Raw genomic sequence first — 25,152 nt, 5'->3', positions numbered from 1 at the left:
AGACTTTATTTTATTACCCAGTTTCCACTTTTATTTCCTGAGAATTGTTAATAGGCTTTGCCTGCGAAAGTTTGTATGAATCCTGCCTTTTTATTTTCTGTAATTTGCTAAGTTGACATCTTGGGGCCTTGCTGGCCCTGGAGGGATTAGCCGCTTCCTAGACGGAGCTAATGACACGTGTCAGTGTACCTTTCACATGCAGAGCAATCACTTCAGAGCCCATGCTCCTGGCCGTGTCCTCTGTTGAGCTCTTACAGTCGGGGCCACTGTCAATTTGCCTGTCACCCCAGGGCCGGGTACCGGACAACTGGAGACAGCCCTGCCCCCCAGAGCCTGCGCCAACCCGAAACCCACTTACCTTGCCTTGCATGTTCCTTCCCACAGAAACCACATTTTTCTCCACAGAGCCTATGTAATGACAGCTGATACAATTCTACTTACCTGATGATTGGTGATGCTGAGCACCTTTTCATGTACTTGTTGGCCATTTGTATGTCTTCTTTGGAAAAATGTATACTTGGTTCCTTTGCCCAATTTTATATGACATTATTATTACTATTATTATTATTATTATTAGCTATGGAGTTATATGAGTTCCTTATATATTTTAGATGTCAACCCCTTATCGGTTATATGGTTTGTGAGTACTGTCTCCCATGCCTTTTCATTTTGTTGATTGTTTGCTGTGCAAAAGCTTTGTAGTTTGGTGTAGTCCCACTTGTTGATTTTTGCTTTTGTTGCCTGTGCTTTTGGTGTCATATGCAAAAAGAATATTGCTGAGATGATTGTCAAGGAGGTTTTCTTCTCTGTTTTCTTCTAGGAGTTTTATGGCTTTAGGTCTTATATTTAAGTCTTAAATTCATTTAGAGTTGATTTTTGTGTACAGTGTAAGGTAAAGGTCCAGTTTCATTCTCTTGCACGTGGCTGTCCAGTTTTCCCAACAGCAAAGAGACACAAAGAGATTATCTTTTCCCCATTGTGTATTCTTGGCACCCTTACTGACTAGTTGACTCTATATGCATAGGTTTATTTCTAGGCTGTCTATTCTGTTCCGTTGGTCTGTGTTTCTGTTTTTATGCCAGTATCACACTGTTTGATTACAACAACTTTGTATATAATTTGAAATCAGGAAGTGTGATGTCTCCATCTTTGTTCTTTCTCAAGGTTGCTTTGGCTATCAGGGTCTTTTGTGGTTCCTTATGAATTTTAGGATCGTTTATTCTATTCCTGTGAATTTTTTGCTTATACAGGGCTTTGGAACCTTTCCACTGGATTTCCAGGTTCTCACAGAAGTATGTCTCTGGATGGTTGTCAAAATTGATGTTTCTGTGGAGGTATGAGGGCTGGAATCTCCTGTTTTGCCATCTTGCTGATGTCAGGCTTCCCAGGTCCCCTCTTCATGCTTGTTAAGAACCAGCATTGAACTTGGGGTTGGAGGCCACTTAGCTCTGTGTCCATCTAGGTCTGTAAACTTTATGAGACCCAACTCCTCAGGATCTTATTTTCTTCCCCTATTTATAAGAACTTTGGATTATATTATCTAATTCCTCCAGTTCTATTTCTTTAGGTTTTAAATTTTATCAAATTCTCATGCTTTGTCTAATTTGTGAGCAGAAATCAAATAAATGCACTATGTCTTTATCTTTCCTGGTAGACAGCAATTGCAGTGACTCTCCAGTTTGACTTCCAGGGCATTCTTAACTCAAGTGCTTGCTCTTGCCAATTTCTATTTGAATAGCTATTAAAGCCAAGTTTTTTCTTGATGACTTAATGGGTGGAGATCCTCTTAGTCAATAAATTTTCTATTCTCACTGCCCATAACCACCTTGGCCCAGAGCTTGGTGCCTCTCATCTCATATAGGGACTGTCAAACTCAAAAGCCTGCAAACTAATGTACCTGCCTCCAGCCTTTCTAAGTCACCCTGTGTATTAGTTTCCTAGGGATATCCTAGCAAAGTATCACAAATTTTGTGGCTTAAAACAAGAAACGTTTATTCTGTCACAGTTCTGGAGGCATAGTTCTGGAGTCTGAAATCAAGGTGTCAGAGGGCCATACTCTCTCTGAAACCTGTAGGGGAGGATGCTTCCTTGCCTCTTCTAGCTTCTGGTAGCCCTGTGAATTCCTCAGCTGGTGGCAGCATCACTCCAACATCTTCCTCTGTCTTCCCATGACTATCTTCTCCCTGTGTCTCTGTCCTCACATGGCACTCTCCTCCTCTTATAAGGATGCTAGTTATATTGGATTCAAGGCCCACCTACTCGTTATGACTTCATTTTAACTAATTGCATCAGAAAGGATACTATGTCCAAATAAGATCACATTCATAGGTGCGGGGTATTAGGACACGTCTTTTGGGGGGTGGGTACAGTTCGATTTTATAATACCCAGCTTACTGTAAGCACGTTAATCTTTCTGCAGTTGTGTTGTTTCTCCCATGTCACTGTTACAAAGGACAAAAGGAAACGACCTTAAGGTATTTCGAGCAAGAAGTTGCAAAAAGAGGGGGAAATAGTGTCTTCTGATAGCTAAATTATACATAATGAGTTACTGCAGAGGTGGACTGTCAACCCAAAGAAATAAAGCCGATCCTAATCCAAGACCCAACTGCAACCTTATCAACACTGTGTTATTCTGTGTGTGTGTGTTATGCTGGGTTAGTCAGCTATGGAAGCTGAGGCAAGGCAGTGTAGGGAAACCAGTGAAGAAGTGCATCTTCTATACATCCATGAGGTTCAAGACCTGGGCCTGCTGTCCTGGGAAGCTGGGTAGCAGAGTGATTAAGATCCAGATGGTCCCGAGTCTATGTCCTTACACCCTTTCTTCATAGGTGAGTGACTTCGGACAATTTACTTAACCTCTTTAAACCTCAGATACCCCGTCTGTAGAACAGGAATGGTCAGTCCTCCCTTTGGTTGGTTGTGTACCAAGAGCACTTTGAGTGCCTGGCACATAGAAAGCGCTAGGTAGTAGTTAGTACAGTAAATAATCACGCAGCAGGTATGTGTTAAAGACTCGCGTGCAAACAGAACCAGCTTAGTCAAAAAATGGAATTGGTGACTACCATAAGGGCAGGGGGTGAGCTAGAATCAGCGTCCTGAAAGTCGTCAGAACTTTGTGCCTCTGTGGATTATTTGGGATCTTTTTATAAAATTTTGTTGCCTGGGTGAGTGAAACTAGGTATTTCCCAAATCTTTCTCCTGACCTTGGGCTGCGTCAAAGAGCTTTTATCTTCCTCTCTGCATCCAACTGCCTACCCCACTAAGGAAAAAGGGTGAGGAGAAAGTGAATATCGCTCTGTTCACAAAAATGTTTACAGTAAAGAGAACTTTAATTATTGAGAAGTTTAACTTGAAGCTCCACACAGCAAAAAACTTTTAATTTATGTATATGATTCTCATTCACCATCTGCCTAGTTTTTGCTCTCGGTAACAAATTTTTTACTATGTTCTGAAGTGCTGTCATACCTCTTTTGTCATTCCCATGGGCCCTGAAAATGGAATCCAGTGGCTTTTTTCTTTCTTTGTTTATTTTACCACACAGGGCTTTGTTTTGGATTATTAAAATGGTGTATGTGGTACAACATTTCTACTGGAAAGATGAGAAAAGATAAATGACACCAGAACTTATCTTTTTAAAATTTTGCCTTTGCTCAATATCATTTCTTGCCCTTGGTGAAAAATGGAATTCACAAGAAATACAGACTCATGGGAAAATGGTATCACATTATTAAGCCCAAACCAGTGGACACAGCCAACTTCCAGCTTACTATATGGAAAGCATTCTTAGCTTTGGTTTCCATTTCGTTTTGGTTTCACTTGTGGCTATTCCTGGAGGAGATGAAATACTCCATTCTAATTAGTAGGCTGAGGAAATTATGTGCCCTAATATGATTATTTTTTTTCCTGAGAATATTTCTATATATATTTGTGGAATATAAAAATAAAAGAAACATAATTTATAGACATATCTATGAATGCAGACACAAGTGCAAGTTTCATAACTAACACTTTAATTAGTAGGCCTAAGACTGTAAAGAAAGGATAGCTTTTGTAACCATCAGTGTTCCTACACCTGTTTTGGAGCTTTGCCATATTAATATACAAAGTCCCACCGTGCCTACTTTCCTTCCAACTGTTCAGGATTCATTCTTGTCCTGATGGGAGCTGTGGAATGGCACACACACTCACTCCTTTCTAATTCTTTGCTCAGACTAGACTCAGGCCGTTGTGCGTGGAGACTCGTGTAAAAGGTTGGCTGCTGTGTTTGCAGGTCAACAAAAACAATGAGCTTTTAACTCATAGTTAAAGAAAAGCCCATTGTCTGTAGTAATTTCCAGTAGCCTCGGTTCATTCTGAGGTGTAGTACTCATAATTACCGTGGAATAGAATGAGACTTCTTTGCATGCAGCTGAGGCACTTAGACACCACTGGCTATTGATGTCAAATAAAACACAAGTCTGTACTTAGTAGGGAGAGACTTTATTCCAAAGGAGTGCAGGAGTGGGGGGCAGGGGGAATGCTATAACCATAAGGTCTGTAAGTGTCTCAAGAGTTAGGCAAAAAGGTTTTTTCTCTTACAGCGAGGAGTAATCAAGGCTAGAAGGATCGGGTGTTGGGGAAGTGATGGGATAATAGATCAGAGAGTATCTGACCCAGAGGCCAGCCAGTTCTCCGGAGGGGCCGTCTGCTGCTCAGGCCAAGGATGGGCCAACATTCAGGGCCTGGAGGAAGGAGTGAAGCTTCACCAAAGTTTGGTTAAAAAGCATTTTTATCATTGGGCACAAGCAGTTCAGCTAGTCTTACATGAGGCCGACTGTTGGACTTGAAGGGTCTGTGTCTGGCCTTGTCCTAGGAAAACAAGGGAGGCATTCCTGAGTCTTACCTAAGTCGTGAGGAAGGGGAGAGCTTCGCAGTAAGCCAAAGGGTGTGGGGATTTCTTAACCTTCACTGTTTTCCAGGATCACTGGGCTCAGGTAAAATCCAGCGTTGTCAGTGGTTGTGCTTCTAAGTGAGCTGGTATATTTATAGATGTCAGGTTGCCAAGCTGTGCTCTGACTTACCTGGGAGAAGGTGGCTTCCTATCAGCTGGGGCAAAATGATGACATTATCATAGGGAAAGTCAACCACAGGAGTGATTACACTCAGGAAAGCCTTTTGTTTAAGGAGAAAGACTGCTTTGGAAAGAGAAAAACTCTCCTGAAACCCAAGGAAGGAGCCAGCTAGGACCTGCTGTTCTTTGCGAAAGAGAAGCAAAGTCACGCTTAATAAGGCAGTTTTAACAGAGAATCATGAGTGGGGCTTAGTGGGGAGTGGGCAGTGATTCCAGCGCTGAGAATGGATATCATGGAAGACGGGTTTTATTTGCATTTTCATTTGGTCTGTGTTTGGCATTGCTTATTTGTGATGTCCATTTCTGGTCTGTATTTGCTTGGATACTTGTAAATGGCGTGGTCCTGTGTGTATTCTTTGTTGTTAAAACATGCTCTGGGACTTTCCTGGCGGTCCAGTGGTTAGGACTCGGCACTTCCACTGCTGGGAGGGCCTAGGTTCAATCCCTGGTCAGGGAACTAAGATTCCGCAAGCTGCGTGGCGCAGCCAAAATCCTGCTCTGCCCTGGGTTTGATATATCACAGAAACCGGCAAGAATTCATCTCACAGCTAATAAAATCAGAGGCCAGCCCTGAAGAAGACAAAATCCCATTTTGGCTTGCCCCATCTCTAACCAGTGACAGGACTAGCAAGCCAAGTGTCTGGCAGCTTCTATCATTTATCTTTGGATCTGTGCCTCTGACATTGTAAGCTTCAAGAGATACATACAAATTATAAAGACGACGTGACGCAGTCCTTTAAATATATGTGCATGGCCTAAATTCTGTGTTTTATGCAATTAAATACTGTAATGATTTTATAAGGAAGTCTTTTTAAAACTCCGGTGTATATGTTGATTACTAAGCTTTGACTGTGTGTACTTGAAAACAAACAGTAAAATTGTAACCCATCTTTTATATTTAGATGCATCATAGAGTGATTTTAATATGCAAGATTTCTGTAAAATTGGATGGGACCTTTACTCTGGAGTCTCCTTCCATATGGCCATCAAAGACATTTTCTCCTCTTTTCCTTCCCCCCCCTGAAACGTTTAATCTTTCATATCCCTTAGCTTCAGCATACATGAATTGATGATTGAATAAATTAAGGATAGGCATACTGTTCTGTTCTTCTAAAACCTGTATTTATTGCTGTGATTTATCTGACAATTTACATAAAGTGCTAGTTAGTACAGCTGAAATTATTAAGTCTTCAGAGAATGAGATGTTCAACTGTTTCCACAGCTCCAGGCAATTTTTCCACATTGATATGCAGGAATTACACAGACCACAACTTGTCTTTTGAATTAAAAATGCATCATTGATGCTAATTTTAAGGAAGTCTCTATATTGTATTCCTATTTAACCAAACATCACATTTCCTCATTAAAATATCAGCATCCATAATGAAGTACTTTGCTTTATAATTTAAAATGTCCCACTATGTTGAATGCACACTTGAACATTTAAATGTAATTCTGCTAATGTACTGATTAATTTATGTTATTCTCTTCCACTCACGTGGCAGATTTTAATTGCAATTAGTTAGCCGCTGTTGGGTCTCAGCATGCCGAAGGCTAGGGGCAAGTCTGATGGTCGAGGCACAGTTCCCAGGGCTTTTGAGCAGGGCTGGTATTGGAGCGAGCAAGAGGAACCATCAGAGTTGTGAATCTTAATCCTGGTAATAGCTGTGCTGGGGGCCAGCGTTCGCTCAGAGGAGAAAGCCAAATAAATGGGATTATCTGAGCACTGTAATACAGTTAAGCTGTCACAACAACTTTGGGGACTGGTCTTGTGCGCTCTTTCCACCGTCTGTCCCGGCTGCTTGGGGCTTGATGTCCCAGGGAACGTGCTCTCACGAGCGTCCTGGGCTTTTGATGTGCGTGATGTACAGCTGTAACAAGGCATGGGGTACAACACCCGCCTTTCACTCAATGTTGTTGAGCTACAAATTCACATAATTAATTTTAAAAAGCCATTACTTTGATCTTCATAAATATGCCCAGGATTCAAATGGAAAACCTTGAGGGGAATTTTCTCAGAAGGATGATGACAGGGCCAAAATGCAATTTCATTAGAGTCTACTACGCATTGCTAAATGAGCTCCCTTTACTCGCCACCTCATCCTTTATCTTAGCGCCTGCCATTGCCAGCTGCACTGCGGAAAATCTGCTTGCTTACCCTGCAAACAAACCGCCTTGGTTCAATGAGCTGTTTGTAATGCTGTGCTAAGCTTTGCAAGATATTGCTATAATTTGGATTAAAGTACTTTTAGTTCTTACTGCTGGCTATATTGTCTTAACTATAGGGCACTGCTGTTTAGAAATGGGATGAAAACATAGTCTCTGCAGTGCTCCTAATGAGTGAGGCACAGAGAGGGAAGCCCTTGGCCCCTTGAACTTGGGCTCTAGTCCTGCTTCTGTCACCCCCTGGTCCCTCTGGACCTCAGTGCTCTCAGCTCTTGGTTGGGGGTGATAAGGCATGATTCCTAGCTCAGCTTGTTTAGTGGGGCACATGACAAACACAGGTAAAAGAGTTTTGTAACCATTAGATTGCAGTGTAGGTTTAAGCCTTGATGTTAGGGTAGTGTTTTACCTCTACTTTTTGTTGTTGGAGTGATTTAAAAATCTAACAGAAATGCTATCAGAAAGTATTGAAACCAAAAACCGCTATTCTCATTCTTAAGTATGTTATTTGTGGTAACTCTAATAAACAGGAGAATTAAACTACTATTTAAGAGTAAGAGTTTTAACTGTGGTTAAATACTAGAGTTTTCAAGAGGAATTACAGAAGCTAAATCTACTCTGTGTTCAGTAAAATGCAGCAAGATTGCAAGCAATCCCCAAATCTTCGTGGTTTAACCAACAGAAGTTTATTTCTAGCTCATCCTAACAGTCCAGGGAGCTTTGCTGATTGTAGTCATACAGGGACCTACCTTGTTTTTTTTATTTAATTGTGGCAAAATACACATAAGATGAAATTTATCATCTTAACCATTTACAAATGTACAGTTCAATGGCATTAAGTCCATTCACACTGTTGGGCTACCCGGAGACCCTATCCATCTCAACATGTATTTCCAAGGCCACCACAGTGGGAAAAAAGGGTGTAGGGACATGTGCACGAGCCCTTTAACCCTTCCTCCTGGAAATCATGCAGGAAACCTCTGCTTCGATTTCATTGCCCCCATCCAGTCATGTGGTCATGCCTGATCGTTTTTTTTTTTTTTTTTTTTTGGCCTGACTTCTACGGGAGCTGGGAAGTGTGGTGCTCCAGGCCCCCTGGAAGAGTGGAGAATTAGAAATATTTGCTGAGCAGCATGAATGACAACTACACTCTTCCTCAGTTGAAGTTAAAAAAAAATATGTTCTCAGCCCTTGGGAAGCTGGCTAGCTCTTGACAGCCTGGGAAGGGGCACAGTGAAAAGCTAAATAGAGTTAATAAACATGGGTCCTGGAGCCAGAATTATTGAACTTCTATATAAACCATAGCAATGTATTGTCTCCTGGCTCCAGAAGTCTGAGATCAAGGTGTCGTTTCTCTTAAGGCTGTATGGGAGAATCTGTTCAGGCCTCTCTTCCTGGCTTGTAGGTGGCTGGTTTCGTGTTCACAGCATTCTCCCTGTGTGAGGGTCTGTCTCCAAATCTCTCTCTTTTATAGGGATGCCAGTCACGTGGGATCAGGACCTGCTCTAATGAACTCTTTGTAACCCGCTTACTTCTGTAAAGACCCTAACTCTGAATAAGGGCACATTCTGAGGTACTGGGGGTAAGAACTTCAAGGCACGAATTTTGGAGGACACAGTTCCACCCATGACAGCACGTGCTATGTGTGTGTAGGTTGGAGGGTGGGTTTACTGAGCAGTAACCTCTTCTGGGGCCCTCCCAGCCTAGAACAGAAGGAAAGGGGCTGGGCCAGCTTGGCCTCCTACAGGTGAACTGGGCCTTGCTCTTCCCGAAGGCCTTTACTGCCTCTCAGCCACTTACAGAGTGGAGATCTCTCCTGTGCTCCCCACCGGTCCCGTTTCTTGATTTCCAATCACGTTTTATGAAAGGTACGAGAACAGGAGGCAATACCGGTGTCTCCTGACTACTCAGTGGGCGACTGAAACACGCCACGGTCTGGCTTTCAGCTGCCCCCTCCTGGCCACTCTTCACCACTTCCACGGCTTCCCAGCATCGGGGCTGAGCCCTCAGACCTCGGGGCCAGGCAGGTGTGTGTACAGGTGGGTACTGGGCGATAGTCTCTATAAAAGGGAGCCTCCGCTCTCCAGCTCACTCTTTGTTTCATGGAATGTGAGCCTGTGTTGACAGCCTGCCTGGAGTTTTACGTGAAATCTTCCAATTTTTAACTTTGGCAGCTAATTAAAAATAAAAAACGCTTCGTCTCCTGCCTGTCCAGGAAGGGTTCCCTCAATGGTGAGCAAAAGCCTCAATGCAGAAGCGCTCCAGTATCTCCAAGGATACCTTCAGGCGGCTAGTGTGACGCTGCTTTGAACTGTATTTTTTGAATTGGCTTAGTCCAGGATGGTTTCTGAGGACATAATTGAGACGTCTGAGCACAGCTGTGTTAAAACAAAGCCAGTGTTCCTTTTTGAACTCATCTATTAAATGTTGCTTTAAGCTGAACCTTGAGAAAATTAGGTGGTTTGTGTGATCATAAATATGAGTGGGTGACTTTTTCAGTTTGCAGCTACAAAGACAGGTTTTACTAGCTTAGTGTATGACATTGATTTGAGCATTTGCACAGTTTTGATCATTCTAAAATTTTGACAGACACTTAACTGTGGAGACATTTTTTCTGTTACTAAATCCTTTTGTTTTGAGGCAAAAAAAAAAAAAAAGTACTTCGCTGTGTGGGCTGAACTAAACAGAACCTGCGACCTGTGGACTGGCAGTTTCAATAATAGATGCTGTCTTCCTAGCTGGAGGGGTGTGCTCACACCACATACCCGTGCGGTTTGCTTACCTCCGTCTCTCCTGCGTCCTCGGCTACGCACGTTGAGCCTGACCTGATGGCCGTCCAACCTCTGTGAGGAGGGGCCCCTGGCAGCTCACTCAGTGATCGTTCACTCTCTCCCTCAACTCTGTGCCTTACTCCTTCCTCCCTCTTCTACTTTTAAGGACTCTCGTGATTACACTGGGCTCACCTGGATAATCTAGGCTCATCCAGGTCCATCCCAGGGTCCTTAATTTGCCACATCTGCAAAGTCCCTTCTACCGTGTAACCCAACACAGCCACAGGTTCTGGGGGTTAGGACTGTGGTCTTTGGAGGCCATTATTCCGCCTCCCACGAGCACCAGTGGGCTGGCACACTTAACTCTGGACCAGAGGCTGCACCACGGTCTTTGCGTGCATGCCCAGCACTGTGAGGCATGAGAGGCAGACAGTGCAGACAGTGAGGCGGGCCCTGCAGACAAGGAAGTCAGGGCTGACACGGTGACTAGTAGAAGCTCAGCAAGGCATGATGTGAACCTGCCTTTCACAGTGGAAAGAGCATGGGCTTGGAACAGGACAGGCGAGGGTGTGAGTTCAGGTTCATACCCTGCTTAGCCGTGTGACACTTGGCCCCTCTGAGCCTCAGTTTCCTTACGCATATACCTTGTTTGCCATGTGGCATATGGCCCTCATTAGGAGAACAGCGCCGATTAAACAAAATTGAGACCATCCCCAATTAAAAAAAAAAAACTGGAAAAACAAGAACAAAAACAAAAACCAAACTGAATCCCCCCAGTGCACGGGATGGTGGTAAGAGCACAGGACTGGGAGCAAGGCTGATGGGGTCCTGGCTCTTCCCAGGCAGCAGGCTCGCTGTCGCTGCACTGACATGTTTCCAGTAAATATGAAGTTCCCTTTTCTTCTGTTTGTCTGTTAAACATGTATTCAGCAGCAAGCTGGGCCCTGGCAGATATAAATATGGGCATGACTTTTGTCCTCGTCATTCAGAGGAGTGGGCTCCTGTATTTCCTGCCAAGTCTGCAGCCCATCACACTTTCTAAGTTTGGTGCTATGGACCAGAAAGTGCTGCGTCAGTCATTTCCTTCCACTCTCTTCAGGAGCTTTTCCTGCTGCTTCCCATGCGTGCTCCCCTGATCCTAGTTTGCGACATCATTACTCTCCCCTGCGCTCCTGGCATCTGGCCCATTTCATTATGCCCTGCGGAGTCTGCCTCCTAAGTGTGTCTTCTCCTTCCTCTCCATGCTCACTGTCTTCGGTCATCCTCATTTCTTAACTGCGTGTGGATCTTCCCAATGGAGTTTCCTGACTCCAGGCTTGTCCCTTGTTGTCCATAGCTCCTACCTTGAAGACCCCTGAGCTTTCTTAATAAAGTGGCACTCCAGTCCACCTGGTGAATGCTGGAAGAGGTTCTTGGGGGCAGAGGGGAGTGTCCTCTGGATTTCATGTGCCCCCTCTCCCGGGGGACGCCATCAGTCATGGCTGCCACCTCTGCTACGTTCACAGCTCACTTGCCTTCTGCCACTTCAGGACATGGGCCCTTTGTTTAATTTTCCATCTCACAGTTGAGACCGGGACTGACATGTTGGCACTTAAAAAACCTTTTCTCTTTATGAGAAAAACAGGGGATGACAATACAAGGAGCCGTTTTGTACTGGTTACTGGAGATGCTCAGTGACCTGCTGAGACCTGTGGTGCTCCCTGCTGGCTTCTGTGCTCCTGAACCGGGGCAGAGACCTCTTTCCTCTTCAGGCAACGAGTTCTTCAAGCATGTCTAGGGATCTCCTTTTCCTTTGACCTCACAGTAAACTCCTAAGTCCTTAATCCCTGGCCTAGGATCTCAGTCTTCTCAAGAGGCGTGAGACTGGGACTTCACTTCCTTCTGAGTAACGGCACCCCTCACCTAGAAGGGTGTGGCCTGGCCCTGCAGTCTCAGCATAAAACTACATTCAAAAATGAGAGTTTGGGGCTTCCCTGGTGACGCAGTGGTTGAGAGTCCGCCTGCCCATGCAGGGGACACGGGTTTGTGCCCCGGTCCGGGAAGATCCCACATGCCGTGGAGCAGTTAGGCCCGTGAGCCATGGCCGCTGAGCCTGCACGTCCGGAGCCTGTGCTCCGCAACGGGAGAGGCCACAGCAGTGAGAGGCCCGTGTACCGCAAAAAAAAAAAAAAAAGAGAGTTTGGGGCTTCCCTGGTGGTATAGTGGTTGAGAGTCCGCCTGCTGATGCAGGGGACACGGGTTCATGCCGCGGTCCGGGAAGATCCCACATGCCGTGGAGCGGTTAGGCCCGTGAGCCATGGCCACTGAGCCTGCACGTCCGGAGCCTGTGCTCCGCAACAGGAGAGGCCACAACAGTGAGAGGCCCGTGTACCGCAAAAAAAAAAAAAAAAAAAGAGAGTTTGGTCTCGTGACGAGCAACATGGACAGTAGCAGGGGTGTCATCTCCTTACATCTTCCTAAAATGCACATGCAAGCAAGTCCCTTACTGTTTTTGATCCATCAGTATTTCTCCATTGCCTTCTGAATAAAGTCTGAGCCTTTTGATCATGACTTTCATATCTTTCTAAGAGGCTTTCCAATATATCCCACATTCTCTACCCACAGTGGAATGCTTGATGGTCCTGAGGCATTCTGCTCTTTCATGCCTCTGTACTTTGCTGTGCCCTCTGCCTGGAATTCTTTCCACTTGGCAAACTTCTGTTTTATCTTCAAGAGACAGCACAGGCCTCTCCTCCCTCCCCTGTGAATCTGGCTCTGACCTTTCTCCCCTCATCCTTTCATAGAAATAATCACTCCTTTTTCTCTGCTCCTAATACATATACACAGCTCTGTAGAGGAGGAAAAATATTTCTTCTGCTTTCTCATGTTCAGTGATTGAGGGCCTGAAAATTAAATCAACAAAGGGCATATTAACAAGAGAAAAGACATATTTTTTAAAATTGTTGTTAATATTTTTACTTGCATTGGGGCTTTACAAGAAAAAAGTAAAAACCCAAAAAAGTGGTTAGACTCAGAAGCTTATATACCATCTTAACAAAGGGCAATAAATTGCGGAGAAGTGACTGCGCAAAGGGAAGGGGGATTTGGGCTTCTAGGGATGGTAAATTATGGGAAGGTAAATATATGGGGAAACTAATGGAAGATAAGAGTTGTTTTAGTAAGGGTTGTTTGTGCAGACTTATCTTGCAGCTGACTTTGCATCTTCTTCCTGGTGGTAAAACTCCAGGGAAAGGAGATTTATGGCAGTCCTCACTTCTCAGAAATTTCTGCTTTTATTCAGATAAGGGAAGTTCTGAGAAGGCTTCTTTCTGCACCTGTTTATTTTCAAATGACTTCAACTCAAAATAATCCATATGGCAAAGTGACATATTTTGGGATGGCATTTTCTGATCTCCTTCAGCTCTCTTATATGGCCTAGGTCACATTATTTTGCTAGTCTGCTTATCTGTGTCCTCCTCTGGTGGAGGAGCTCATCTAGGACCAGCACTGTGAATTATTTATCTTTGCATCCAAATGCTGATGCGTGGGTCCCACACACATAGATCATGATGCAATTGATCAGGGGTGCTGCCTGGGCACTGGGATATTTAAAAGCTCCCCCCCATGGGGACCTCCCTCGTGGTCCAGGAGTTAAGACTTTGCCGTTCAGTGCAGGGGGTGTAGGTTTGATCCCTGGTCAGGGAGCTAAGATCCCACATGCCTCATGGCCAAAAAACCAAAACATAAAACAGAAACAATATTGTAACAAATTCCATAAAGACTTTAAAAATGGTCCACATCAAAAAAATCTTAAAAAAAAAAGCTCCCCCATGATTCTAACCTGCAGGCAGGGTTGAGAACAACGCCTTCCAACAATATTTTAGATCCTAGAATTTTCCCAGCAGTCTCACCAGCACCTGAGAAACTTTGAGAAGTGGATGTCAGAGATGGAGGGGAGGGTGCTGAAGCCAACCTCTGGCTTTGGTTTTGCTGTAAAGTCAGAGTGTATGTGGGGGACAAGGTAGGTATGCTAACTAAAGACCGAAGATCTGATGGGTGCCATACTGGGACCGCCGCTGCATTTCAGGCTTCACAACTAGAATGAATTTTAAGGTGCTCCCTAGACTTCTGTTCTACCAGTATGAGGCTGAGATACTCTGGGGGGATCTTCCTACTGAAAAATGATTCTAAATAAGACCTACTTTTTGAAGAATTGCTTAGCTCAGAGGATGGAGGGGATTTTCTCTCCCTGCTTTCCCCAAAGGAGCAAACTGTGAGTGACTCTGAGTAATAAGTTAGCAGGAGGAAAAGGGTTATCAGGGGAGCAAATGTCAACAGCAGCATCTTGACCTATGAGTGGGTACCAAACTGAGGGCCAGCAGCTGGAGGGCAGCTGACCTGAAGACTTGGCATTGTCTCATTGCAGCAGTGTTTATTGGGTAAAATGCATAGATTAAGGGTAGCACAGAGCCAGACATCACAAGAAGGACCCTTACCTTGGGCTGGGGGACTTTAAGCTGCATGCTTTGGGAAGGGATACAGTAGCAATATGATGTGGCAGAACTTTGGCTCCAGAGCTGGACTGTCAACTCAGTGTTCATGGATGAGGAAGTGTAGCCCATCCCCTGGCATGGTCAGAGGGCTACAGGCCAAACTTTGAGGCTGACTAGGATTGATTGCCTTAAGCAGTGAGCTGGTGGCTGGTTTCCACAGAACTTTATAGGCAGCCAAGTCCTTTTCTAGGAGGCCAGCTTTCAGGGAATCTGCTTTGGACACGTTAACCCTTACCACTCAGAGGAAGCAATAGGAGACACGAGGAATGATCAAGGAGATTGAGGGAAAAACAGAATAGAACTTCTAAAAATGAAGACTATAATTGTTGGGAGAAAAAAGAAAAACTTCAGTGGGATAAAGGAACAGTGAGCTTGATACACGTAAAGAGAATATTACTGGTAGATATGTTTGAAGAAATTACTCAGTATACACACAGAGAAAGGAGATGGAAAATATGGCAGGAAATTTAAGAGGGAGAATAGAATGAGAAGTAATACAACAAGTCTAAGAGATTCTAGAAAGAAAGGGAAGAGTGGATAAAAAGTATTTGAAGAGATAATTGCTGAGAATATTCCAGAATGTTGAAAGAGATGAAAATATAGATTCCATTTCTAGACACAGATTAATGAAACTTCAGATACTAATGCCAAAGAGAAGATTTTAAAGTTGGCAGAGAAAAAGATAGATCATTAATAAAGACAGAGAGTAGATGTCTCAAAGGCCATGATAGAATACAGAAGATAGTAGAATAACATCTTCACGAGAGAAAATAAATGTCATCTTAGAATTCTGTACCTAGCAAAATAATCTTTTAAAAGTGAGAGAGAAGTAAAGAGATTTCCAGATAAAAATGCATAGGATTTACCACCACTAAGTTAGCATTAAACAACCCTCTGAAAAGTATATTTCAGGAAGAAGAAAAATGATTGCAGACGGATTGCAAGGTAAAAAGGAATGGTGAGCCAGTAAAATGGTAAATTTAAGCAAAGTATTTCTAGATAAATGAATAATGATTAATTTTTGTCCTTAAAAATGACCCAGAATGAAAGCACTTGTCAACTAAAAGGTTGTTAATGATATTAGGGAAAAGATAGTAAATCTGCCCTGAAGTCCTTGTATTTTTGGCAAAGAGGTTAAGATATAATCTATTATTAGACTTTGTTAAGTTAAATATACATAGTACAATTTCAAAGGAATCACTAAAAGAATAGGTTTAGGGTGCTTTAATTTCCAAGCTCGTAAAGGTGATAAATGGAAAAGTGGTATGAAGACAAACAAAAATCCTCTGTCAATTCAAAATGAAGACCAAAAAAGAAGAAAAAAGAGTCATTGAAAGGTACAGAAGCAGAATAAATGATGCATAGAAAGGGAGAGACAAAAATTAAAAAGATGGCAGAAACAGGTTCAAGTATTTCATTAATCTCAAAAACAAGAAATAAACTGGACTTATAATTTAAAAGATTGTCAGAAAAACAGTCAGATGGGGGAAAAAAAACAAAACAAATCTAGCACTGTGATGTTTTCACAAAACACATTTATAAGAGCAGAAAGGTTGAAAGAGGGTGAAAAAATATATTCCTGTCAAATACAATTAGGAAGACTGCTGGACAGCCAGATTATTATCAGACAAAATAGACTTTGAGGTAAAAGGCATTATTAGTGAATTATTAGTGTCATTACTTCTTAATGACAAATATTTAATTCACTAGGAAGATTTAATATTTTAAATGTGTATACACATAATAAAATATCTTTCAAATATATAAAGCAAAATTGATAGGATTAAATTGAAGAACTGACAAATGCATCAGCACAGTGGGAGATTTTAGCACATCTCTCTCAATTATTGTTATACCAAGCAGACTAAAAAATGGCAAAGAAGATTTGCATAACACAATTACCATTCTTGATTTATTGAACGTATGTAAAATTCAGTCCCAAGGTGCATTCTTTGCAAGCACACATGGAACATTTACAAAAATAGACCACATAGTAGGCCTTCAGCAAGTATTAGCCACTTTCAAAGAACTGGTATTATTCAGACCACATTCTCTTTCCTCAGTGTAATTAAGTTAAGTTAGACATCAGTAATAAGAAGATTAAATTGAAAAATCCCCATACATTTAGAAACTGAACCACCCATCTAAATAGCTCAGTGGATCAAAGAAGAAATCATAGTGCAAATGAAAAAGATGATCTACAGCTGGGAATCATCCAATCCAGTCTTATATGCCCTTGATCCAGAGAACCAGGTGGGACGGATGACGGTGAGGGCCTGACAAATGGCTCTGGGAAGCTTCATAGAAGGACTGACACTGAAGCAATTACGGCAAAAGCAAGCAAATACCTGACCTGTGGAGATTTCTGTTCTATTTATTGATAGGGCAAATGGTTTAAATTCCCGAGCTCGGGTTGCTTCTTCTCTATTTAAGGATAAAAACATTTCTGGATCCCGCATGCCGCAACTAAGACCCAGCACAGCCAAATAAACAAACAAATATATATTTTTAAAAAGGATAAAATCGTTTCTGTGTTGCATTGCATAGTGCTGGGAAAAGAGCACACTGAGCAGAACTTGTAGCTGTTGGAAGGATGCCCCAGCCTGGCTTTGGGCATGCCTGCTGGGGTGTAAGCCCTAAGTAGGCATTTGTAGTTTGTTGTATGGCTACTAACATGCAGGCAGGGCTTTCTAGGCACCACAGGAAAGGGCATTTGATGCCTGAAGGCAGCTGGCTGCAATTTAGTTATCAAGAAGATCATCCTCCACTCAAGTGGTCAGACTCACAGGTGAAATGCCTTTGAACTGGTGAGCTAAGTGACTGTACCCTGGGCTTCTCTTTCCTTGCAAAGTCCACTTTCATTCTTCCACTTTCTCCTAGTTTCCCTGGAGGAGGGCAGGGTAGGAGAAGCCTGCATTCGTTTTCCTGCCTTAACAGATTGCAAAGAATGAGGGGCATGTCTGTGCCAAGCACTGTGCAAACCTGCAAGTCCGTGAGCCCCTGTCATTTCAACCCTGATCTTCTAGTATGTCGACCTAGAGTCTATGCTGCTTTCTGTATCCATATCCCTGCGTGCCAGGGTAGGACCCTGGTAGGACCCACCAGGGTAGGATCCAAATTCTTTTTCAACTTACTAAAATTAGAACACAAGTCTGTAGATGCTAGAGAATCTTTCCTCTATTCCTAATTCACCAAATCGAACTCCTTCATAGCATTAATTGAAATAATCCTAAATGATTAATAAAATTATAATGGAACAAAGTCAAACCTCCCACTTCCCAAATGTAAATGATTAAGTGCACAAATCCCTGCATGAGCCCAAATGCTGATTATTTCAATCTTTTGTGGAAGGTACATAAATAGAAACTTTTTAAACCAGGTTTTTGGGCAGTTGGGATTGGACCTGTTAAAGGTGTTAACAGCTAGCAAGCCCTGTTTGGCTTTCTTATCTGAATTTTGAAGTATAGCTAAATTTCCTAGAAATTTAAACTGTGTTGTGTGCCTCTTTCAGGTGTTAGTAACTGATGTTTACTTCTGAAAATAGAATTAATTCACAAACAAATTACATTTCTAACCAAATCCTGCAACCAAGTTATTGTAAATATTCTCTTGCTCTTCGTTTTATATACAATTCAAAATAGGCAGGAAAAAGAAGCATCTCTCTCTCTTTAAAAGGCAATTTTCAAAAATGAATTGAGCTGAATAATGTGTCTGAATAATATCAATGAAAAGAATAGTACAGCACACCCTACAAGAAAATGGAGACATAAGATTAATGTGTCTTACTTAAGAAATATCTGGGTTCGGGGCTTCCCTGGTGGCGCAGTGGTTAAGAATCCGCCTGCCAATGCAGGGGACACAGGTTCGAGCCCTGGTCTGGGAAGATTCCACATGCCGCAGAGCAGCTAAGCCCATGTGCCACAACTACTGAGCCTGCACTCTAGAGCCCGCGAGCCACAACTACTGAGCCTACGTGCCACAACTACTGAAGCCCGCGCGCCTAGAGCCTGTGCTCCGCAACAAGAGAAGCCACTGCAATGAGAAGCCCGCGCACCACAAGGAAGAGTAGCCCCCGCTCACCGCAACTAGAGAAAGCCTGTGTGCAGCAATGAAGACCCGATGCAGACCAAAAAAAAAAACCTGCGTTCTAGAATAAGAAGGTGGGAAAACACAGATGCATTACTTGAGGCAAGAAAATGATGCAAATGGAGACTATTCTTTTGTACTCCAGACAAAATTGATATGATTTCCCTGTCTGTTTTCCCACTTGCTCCTGGCCAATACTGTAATTAAAAGGCCTCCCTCCAAGGAACTCCAAGTGCTTTGGAGACACGGTCTAATTAATCCTCCTCTGTTGCCTGTAATGTCCACAAGCTCCAGGCCCTCATCTGCCGGAAGATGAGGCAGCCCCGTCTAGGTACATGTGGCAGATCTTTGGGAGCGGCTTATGGGAAGCGACAGCGGCTATTGAAACCAGCCTCTATTTCCCAGAGGCTGTGAATGCAGTCTCTCTTCAGTGCCAGGGTCAGCGTATACCAGGCGAAGGGCCAAACCCTGCCAGTCGGCAACTATATGCATAATCTGCAGATTCGTTCTTCCGTATAATTCTGTGTTTTCTCTTATCGTGGCCGGAGCCAGGCCTATCGGTAGGTAGGGGTGTGTGTCAGAGACTTCCAGCCAATTCATCTTCCTGAATGAATCTTTCTCCTCCTTGGATGTTGCTCTGTTTCTATTATCACTTACTTGCCCTTTTCTGCTTTTTTCCCAATTTTATCTCCTGCGTGGCGGGAGACATCATTACTAGGTTGGCTGCATTGATGATGATTGTGGGTTCTGTTTTCTGTGCAGGTCTGGTCCTGATCATGTTAAACATCCTTTGGGCCATTTCAACACCAACGACACGTTGGGCTAATGGGTTCCAGCAACTGTGTCCACTGCAGCTCTAGATTTGCTTCAATACTGGGTAAGTGGAGTCCATCTTAGAACCCCCAGAATGTCGTCTATCTGGTTAACTTACTCCTGTATACTTTTTATTTCCCCATCTGTCATTTTTTTCCTCACCCATATCATTGTTTGAGGTCTCTGAAGGGGATAAAACATTGAGACAGACTTCTAATGAAGGGTTGCAGAGCCAGTGCTTCCTAAAATCCTAAAGAATATATGTACATATGTGGGTGTGTGTATATATATATATATATATATTTTTTTTTTTTAAGTTTTATTCCTTCATCTACAACATAATTGTACTTCCTTCTCTTTTTTTTTTCCCCTGGCCATGTGGTATGTGAGATCTTAGTTCCCCTACCAGGAATATGAACCCACACCCCCTGTGTTGGAAGCACAGAGTCTTAACCACTGGACTGCTAGGGAAGTCCCAAGGATATTTTTTATTTTATTATTTGTTGTATATCTGATAGTCATACAGCATATTGATACACTCAATATGATCTTTAATACTGTGAAGAAGATATGATGGTAAGGACTAGCTAGCCTCATGTCACATAACGAAATGAAGCTCAGAGAGGTTAAGTTTTGTGTTCAAAATCACAGAGGTCAAATTTGGATTTGCTTCTTATAATACCAATTTTCTTCCCACTCTCTTCTGTCAATATCCATTCTCTTTCCATTACCGCCTGTCATTTATTCAGTGGTTATTTACTTTATGTCTTGTTTTGGTGCCAGACACTGTGCTAGGGCCTAGGTATAGAAAAATGGATAAAGACTCTGTTTTACTGTCAAAAAGGGAAAGGAGATATTTTTTATGGGAAAGGGCCATGTAAAGGGCTGATGCAGTACTGTGTGATTGAGGCTGAGATCAGGTGGTGTGTACAAGGTGGAGATAGAATGACAGGCAGAGAAGGGAAGAGTATACGCAAAGACAGAAACATGAACAGAAATGTGAACCAAGGCTACTGAGGAACTCTGAGTAGTTCAGTTTTCCAGGGGTGGGTTGGGAAGCAACAGCAGGGGGCGGGGGCCAGGGGGTGGGGAAGGTGGAGAGACCATTAGAAGGCCTTGTGTGCCATCCTTTTTTTTTTTTTTCCATTGGAGTATAATTGCTTCACATTGTTGTGTTAGTTTCTGCTGTACAATGCAGTGAATCAGCTATATGTATATCTATATCCCCTCCCTCTTGGACCTCCCTCCTACCCCCCATCCCACCCATCTAGGTCGTCACAGAGCACAGAGCTGAGCTTCCTGTGCTTTGAAGCCTGTTCCCGCTAGCTAGCTATTTTACATATGGTGGCGTATATATGTCAATCCTACATCTGTCAATCCTACATCTGTCAATCCTACATCTGTCAATCCTACATCTGTCAATCCTACATCTGTCAATCCTACATCTGTCAATCCTACATCTGTCAATCCTACGTATGTCAATCCTACGTATGTCATTCCTACGTATGTCAATCCTACATCTGTCAATCCTACATCTGTCAATCCTACATATGTCAATCCTACATATGTCAATCCTACATATGTCAATCCTACATCTGTCAATCCTATATATGTCAATCCTACGTATGTCAATCCTACGTATGTCAATCCTACGTATGTCAATCCTACGTATGTCAATCCTACATCTGTCAATCCTACATCTGTCAATCCTACGTATGTCAATCCTACGTATGTCAATCCTACGTATGTCAATCCTACGTATGTCAATCCTACGTATGTCAATCCTACGTATGTCAATCCTACGTATGTCAATCCTACGTATGTCAATCCTACATCTGTCAATCCTACATCTGTCAATCCTACGTATGTCAATCCTACATATGTCAATCCCACCCTCCCCTTCCCCACTGTGTCCACAAGTCCGTTCTCTATGTCTACGTCTCTGTTCCTGCCCTGCAAGTAGGTTCATCTGTACCATGTTTCTAGATTCCACGTATATGCATTCATATACGATGTTTGTTTTTCTCTTTCTGGCTTACTTCACTCTGTGCCATTCTAAGGAGTTGTTTGGACTTAGGTCCTCAAGGTCATGGGGAGTTACTGAAATCTTATATGCAGGAAAGTTGCGTGATTAGATCTGCTGATTTTATCAAGCTCTCTCTGTGTCTTTGGGTCTATCCCACTGGCAAAGATGGAGGAAGATGAATATGCTTCATGTTGGTAAGAGGGCATTGAAGTGGAAATTCTTTCAGAATGTTAGCAAAAGTGTAAAGGGATATATGCTTGCTGGAAGGGACTTTGGCAATATGTTTTCAGAGCCTTAAAAATGCTTATCGTATTTGACTCAGTAGTTCTGCTCCTGCAAATATATTTTAGGAAAATTTTCTCAAATAAAATGAATATTCCAGGGCAAAGTGGCTGTTTGGGTGACTGTTTTCTTTTTCTGTAAAAGGGCAGAGAGAAAATATTTTAGGCTTTGTCAGGCCACCTTGTCTCTGGCGGCTACTCAGCTCTGCTGCTATCACAAAAGAGCAGCCATAGAGGGACTTCCCTCGTGGCGCAGTGGTTAAGAATCTGCCTGCCAACACAGGGGACATGGGTTTGGGCCCTGGTCCGGGAAGATCCCACATACCACGGAGCAGCTAAGCCCGTGTGCCACAACTACTGAGCCTGCGCTCTAGAGCCTGTGAGCCACAACTACTGAGCCTGTGCGCCACAACTACTGAAGCCCGCATGCCTAGAGCCCGTGCTCCACAACAAGAGAAGCCACTGCAATGAGAAGCCCACGCGCTGCGATGAAGAGTAGAACCTGCTCGCCGCAACTAGAGAAAGCCCGCGTGCAGCAATGAAGACCCAACACAGCCAAAAATAAATAAATAAATACATTTATTAAAAAAACCCCAAAGAACATAACGTACTCTCATCCCTTTACAACAAGACTGATGAAAACATTCAAATGTAATGATATAGTGGACAATTGCACAACGTTTTTGCTGCCTGACATCCATTTATGCTTCCTTTAATAAAAGAGCCTTGCTTTCTGTCTTGCTCTGGAGGTGGGACAGAGGACATAGGTTAAACCAATCAGAGACTGGTTTGGTCCCAGACACGGGTTCAGAGGAGGTCATGAGACCTGAGCCAGTCTAATCATAGTGGATCTCAAGAATATTCCTGAAATGTTCGGACAAAGATGCACTTATTTCCTGCTGGATGTGGACAAGTTTGTGGCAGTTTGTTAACAACAGAAAGCTAATACAAATCTAATACAGATGTTAGGAATGGCAACATTTTATTGTAGAGTTAACCATAGAACATTTTGGAGGATGTGATGGAACTTGAGCTGTCTCTTTAAGGTTTTTCTGCCTTGTGAAGACATGTCAACTCAGCGCTTCATTTATGAATTAAATGAGTAAATAGAAGATGATTTATTTTGAGAAATTCTCCCCTTACCTTAAAATGTAGCTCTCCTATGTAATATACAACATTGAGATGCTAGAACAAAATATTGAAGTCCCCAAAGATTCAAAGTTAATCCCATCACCACACTCCGGAGTAATCTTTGTTAATTGAAATGGAAAAAGTCATTTTCCGCCAAGATTGGCTGAGTTTCAGTGACTGAAGCTCCAGGATTGTGGAATGTGAAGTTTAGACAGCAAAATGCAACCTCAGAGTGTGAGTTTGTTGATTCGACTTGTGTGACCTCAAGCAAAGTCTCTTAAAGTTACTTCTCCTAAAAGCATGGGCTGATTTCCATATCTTAATCATTCTAGGCTTACTGTATGATGAAGATCTGACACATCTGACACAATATGAAGTGAATATTGTAGGAAAAAAATTTTTTTCTGGGTATAGATTTTAGCCTCTATTTGTCTGGGGAATGTTTCCAAACACACTTGGCTGTTTGGGGATTTTAAGATTGCAGGTGACTGGCACACCCCAAGGTCACCGCTGTTCCTTGCAAAACATGATGAAAGCTTGTGGGAGGCTGAGGGCCATGTGAGAAAATTAAGTATTGATTGAGGAGGGGAGATGATGTCGTGCAATGTAGTTATTAGGCTCAACTCAGTGCTTTTAATTTGAGGGCTCACACTTTCTCAGAAGATTATGCCAGTTAACAATACGTTATTGAAGTCTGGGCAGCTTTTGTACTCTGATCGCTGTATCCTCTTTTCTCAGCCGTAGAAGACTGCTTTGCCCAATCGATTTGCTTTTATTGAACATGCTTCATAGAAGCACTCAGCTCAGATATCATCACTTTCAGGAGTTTGTGATACTTGGCAAAGTCAGCTTTCCTTCCAGATACCCTCTTCCTATCAAGAAATCGGGAATCCGAAACCTAATCATCCCCATTTCCAACTCCCACAAATTTTAATGGGACCTCAGAAATGGAGAAGAAAAGAAATTCATTCTTTTGCTTTCAGTGGTCCCCTTTCTGCCCAAAAACTATTTAGGGAAGTGTTATTTCCAAGAAAGTTGGAATGGACAAGACCCATGAACATGGGAAGAGATTGGAAGTATCTGTAACTCAGAACAGCCGATGGAAAAAAATCCTCCATAAAATCGTAGAACTTTCTGGAAAGTGCCTTAGAAACCACCTAGTGCAGTTACTTCATTTTACAGATGAGTAAATTCAGATCCAAAATGTCTGTGACCTGCTCAAACTTCATAGCTAGTTAGTAGCAGGGCTGGGAAAGTAATTTGAGTGTCTTGACCGATTTTCTTCCTGTACAGTTGCCTTGACTGTGGATAGGGAGAGTATCAGAGCCAGCAATGCCTTTATGAACATTTACATTTATAAAAATCCAAATTTTCATTAGATAACTTTCCTCCAACCTTTAAGTTTTTATTTTATTTTTTACAATTTTTAAAGGTTACACTCCATTTACAGTTATTACAAAATATTGGCTATATTCCCCGTGTTGTGTAACACATCCCTGTAGCCTATCTTACACTCAATAATTTGTACTTCCCACTCTGCCACCCCTAAATTCCCCCCCCCCCCCACTGGTAATCACTAGTTTGTTCTCTATATCTGTGAGTCTGCTTCTTTTTTGTTGTATTCCCTAGTTTGTTGTATTTTTTAGATTCCACACATAAATGATATCATACAGTATTTATCTTTCTCTGTCTGACTTATTTCACTTAGCATAATGCTCTCCAAGTCCATCCATGTTGCTGTGAATGGCAAAATTTCATTCATTTTAATGGCTGAGTAGTGTTCCATTGTAAATATACACCACATCTTCTGTATCCGTTCATCTGTTGATGGACACTTAGGTCGCTTTCATATCTTGGCTATTGTAAAATAGTGCTGCTGTGAACATTGGGGTACTTTCCTCCCACCTTTAAATGTCATATGCAGGTAATATACAGACTTCTGAAAAATTTGGACATGGTTTTACAGCATTTCCTAACAACTCTGCTTCATAGAGAGGGACGTTTTTAATTGTCCTCATTTCACTGAAGACAGAATTGAGAGCCAGAAAATCGAAGTGGCTGGTCTCAGAGGGCATAGCCATTTATGATAGGCAGAGAGATGCTCAAGCCTTGGTCTTCGTAGTCTTATTTCAGGGCTCCTTCTACTGCTCTACACAGCCTCCATAGCTTACTCTGAAATCTGTCTTCCTATAAGACTGCAAGCATTTACTTCTCTCATTGTTTTTCCTCCTTCCCCCAA

The sequence above is a fragment of the Hyperoodon ampullatus genome, assembly GCF_949752795.1.
Source record: "Hyperoodon ampullatus genome assembly, chromosome: 16".
NCBI lineage: Eukaryota > Metazoa > Chordata > Mammalia > Artiodactyla > Ziphiidae > Hyperoodon > Hyperoodon ampullatus.
This window is presented reverse-complemented; position numbering follows the sequence as displayed.